General features: G+C 35.4%; 1 non-coding gene across 1 annotated transcript; it reads right to left on the minus strand.

The window, feature by feature from the left end:
* Positions 1-685: 685 nt before the first annotated feature.
* On the minus strand, positions 686-804 carry LOC111747279. Its single transcript, XR_002783462.1, has one exon. It is a non-coding gene; the product is annotated as a 5S ribosomal RNA (ribosomal RNA).
* Between the last annotated feature and the right edge of the window lie 3,328 nt (positions 805-4,132).

A 4,132-nucleotide genomic window follows, 5' to 3' on the forward strand; every position in this document is an offset into this window, starting at 1 on the left:
AACAAGTTTTGCAAACCATGGATATGTTACAACACGTAACAGCTCTAGAGCATTATCAATGTTAACTTACAATTTTAGGGAAATTTATAGTTTTCCTCCTTTTTAGAATTAGCCCACAAGAGTACTCTATGTACTCAGAGAAAAAAAAAAAAATTAACATAGCCTTGTTACCATGTATCCAGCCTGGATGTGGGGCATGTTTTTCAATGTGTTTAAATCAGTACCTTCCCAGGCCCAAGAACTGAGAGAATGACTTACAACTATGTTAACAGGACCTTATGTTTGTACTGTACTGCACATTTTATATAAAAGTTCTTTTTATGTACATTATTCCATTTTATCCTCACAACAACCTTGTGAGGTAGGCAGGGAAAATATTGGATTTAACATATAATGATTTGATATTCTAATGTATGAAAGCAATTTCCTCCTGTCTTTAAACATCTAAGGGAGAGACAGACAAAAAGTTACACTGATTAGAACTGGAGAGACATATGGGTTGGAATTTGGTTTATGTGGATGGTACAGAATTATCCTACAGATAGTTACTTGTTACTTTAGTCCCTGTAATAGATTGTGATTTTATTTTATTTTATTTATTTATTTTTAGGAAAGGCAACCCTTGGTTGACCTCACAGATTGCAAGGATCTTGTCAGCTTACAATCCCTTATTTTTTATTTTTTATGCCTACAGCACCTGGTCTTCCTGGGTGGTCTCCCATCCAAGTACTAACCAGGCCCGACCCTGCTTAGCTTCCAAGATCAGATGGGTTCGGGCTTGTTCAGCGTGGCATGGCCGTAGACCAGATTGTGATTTTTAAAGACAATCGCAATGGTATCTCCTACCCAAATGCTCTCAAGACTCTTGCTACTAACCCAAAAGTAGAGTCTGGGTCCCTTCCCTTTGAACCTGGGCAGGGCATTGTGACTGCTTCAAGTAAAGTAAGGCCATAAAAATGTCACTCATATCCATTTGTTTTCACGGGACATTCACTATTAGAACAATAACTATGCTATGAAGAGGCCCAAGAAAATCACAGAGGGACCCATGTGAGGAGGAACTGAGGCCCCTGGCCATAGCCGCAGCTAGCTCCCAGCTGAGAGCTGGCACCAAATTGCCAGGCACAGGATGAGCTGTATTGAAAATGGATTCTCCAAACCCTCATCAGGCCACTCCAACTGACACTACGTGGAGCAGAAAGAGGCCACCCAGCTGAGCCTTGCCTAGACTGCAGATTTGTGAACGAAATAGATGATCGTTGTTTTAATCCACTATGTTTTGGTATGGTTTGTTATGAGGCAGTTAGATAACTGATGTAGTGACTTTGATTTGATTTTGGAAAAGAGCTCTGCTTTTAGTTTCTAAAAGTAGTAGCCAATGAATATCAAGGAATTAAGTATTTCCTATGTAGATAATATTATTGGAATCCCAATATTTTGATAGTGTTGAAGCGTTAAAGAATTTGCAGCCTATTTTAAAACCTCTACAATCATGGAGAAGACATTGGAAGCTACAGAAAAAGAGAAATCATCTAAAGTGAGAGAATTTGTGAGAAAAGAAGACCTAGAAGAAGTCCCAAGGAACCCAGGTACTTGAGAGCTGGCAGAGGAGGAGTCAGCACAGTTGGCAGAAAAGAAGCTATCTGGGAAGTAGCAGGATGAGCAGAGTTTGTAGTGACTAAGAAGCCAAGGGAAGAGAGTATTTTAAGTATGAGGCATCTGTCCAAGTTGATCATGTTTTATTTTTGTTAGATGTGAGTATTAAAAATAAAGATGTTGGAAAGAAAATGTTATATATTACTAGGATCGAGATGAAATCAAATTAATTTTACATATGGGAGATATAAAAGAGTAGCATATATACTCGCCTTTTAAAAGTTCCCAAGTATAGCTGAGAAATATATTTGTAATGGTATTGCACTGAGACAGAGAAGAATATCATTAGATTTGGGAATATATGATGGTTCAAAGGAAGTTAAGAATTAGTAAATTTCAGGGAATAGAAGGATGATTGTATGCATGAAATGCATATAAGTAAATAGCAATTGGAGCCAAGGGAGCTAATATCACCAAGGATCAATAGCATAGCACAAGGAATAAAGATTTGAAGGGAATTGAGCCTGTAGGAGATCACCTAATGGAAGATCTTTAAAGACATAGACCCATACCTTTCTGTTTGAGTAGCTAAAGGATTAAAAAAATCTGAAAAGAATTGAAACCTAAAATTTTACAAAGAGGTAATCTATGATATTCAGAGGTAGTCTACATTAGTAAAAATGCATCATTTCTGGAAAGTGTTATTTAAGCATTTCGATATCAAATGCTTATTAATAACTCTGTTGTTAATGAACCACCAAGTTTGGGCAGTACCAGACAAGTATTTGTTTTTTTCACAGCAAAGTTTTATATGATCCAAACTTTCCATGTAATCATTCAACCCTTTATTTTAATTGTGCATATATAAATTTTTACAACTTTCCTAGCTAGCACTACTCCTAACTCTCCATTTATTTTAGCTATGAAAAGAAACTGAGAATATTAATTTTTCTAAGCCTAGCATTTCCCCATGTGTTTCATTCTTTTTCTAGATGTCAGAACTAATCTTAGCATCCTTACATTTAGCTGAGGACTGGGCTATGATCCCATAACTTGTCTGCCCAAGGAAACTCCAAATTCATTGGCTGCCTTTCAAAAGATCAACAGATGTTCCTGCTAACGTTGTTTGTTAATCTCCTGAGTCAAAAAAGCATTCAATAGAGACAGAATTAACAACATACTAGATTTCTAAACCACAACCTAATGCAGAAGAGAAAGTAAACACTTCTTAAGAATGAGAAGAAACACAAGTCCTTTGATTAAAGGCTTAGCCATATATTTTCTTTAAAGTTAAATTCTACCATCTAAAGAGATACACTACTGTATCTGTAGCAACTAAAGCAACAATTCTCAATTTACACTGGTCTTTATAATACATCAATAAACCTGCAAATTATAATTACTTGAATGATTCAGATGCTAGCCTAATTATTATATTGATTAAGCCATCATGTTTTGATTGATTCTAAGCCGCACTTTTTTTTGAGAGCATGATCTTTTTTTAAACAATAGTAAGAGAAATCTTAGATTATTTGCTGCCTAAAGTCAAAAAGACTTTCAGTGTTTGCTGAATTATATTATAATATGCTATAGTAGATGGCCAGATGGTTTTTAAAAATATATTTATTCATCTTATTTATGAAATACATGTATTATTAGAATTTTTTAATATTAGAAGTAACAATATTGTTCAAAAGTTTTAAAAAGTGGCAGAAGGATGCTGAAGAACAATGTGTATGTACCCACATCTTTCTGAGCATCCGGAAAATAAAAGGTATTAATTACCTAGGGTTTTGCATTGCCTCAAAGGTCACTCTTATCTGTAACTCCAACTCAGTGACTCATAGCTTTGAATTGACATATCCACTGACTAGAATTTCTTATAATGATTCCACCTTTCCATTTAAAATAGTGTTTTAAAATATAAATGCGGAACATCATCACTAAAAGTATAACCTACTAAACATAATTTTATACTTTATGAGTTAAACTTTATAATTTTAATATTGCTTTAATGATTCAAAATTTTAGAAAATTTTTAAATCACTATTTTAAACATTAATTCTGATTGTACAAAATGACATATGGAATATTTATCATCTCTTTCAAATAACTGTTGCATTAAGCTAGGTGCTCTGAGAAGCAGATGCCAAGAGAGCATTAAATGAGGAAAAATTTTATGGCTGGTATGAAATGGCCGTGCTAAAGAAAATGGGAAGAGAACCAGAGAAGACTGGGAGACAGATCAGCCCCTGATGCAAATCTAATCCCAAGTCAAGGAGAGAAAAAGCAAAGACTGGGAAAAAAAGAAGTTTGGGTGGGAGCCTTGTATACTGCAGTATAGTCAACAGAAGGTTCAGTTGTTGGTGAGTCACTTTACCAAAACTGTTGGTGAGTCACTGCACCAAAGTAGTCTGACAAAGGAATCCTTTGTCTTCCTGGGCAGATGTGCCTTAGTATTTCCACTGCACTTAACTCAGTGGCTGGAACCACCTGTGAGACTCATGTCCTCAGTTCAAACACTGAAGAGGGTTTA

This window comes from Pteropus vampyrus, unplaced genomic scaffold (genome assembly GCF_000151845.1).
Source record: "Pteropus vampyrus isolate Shadow unplaced genomic scaffold, Pvam_2.0 Scaffold216, whole genome shotgun sequence".
NCBI lineage: Eukaryota > Metazoa > Chordata > Mammalia > Chiroptera > Pteropodidae > Pteropus > Pteropus vampyrus.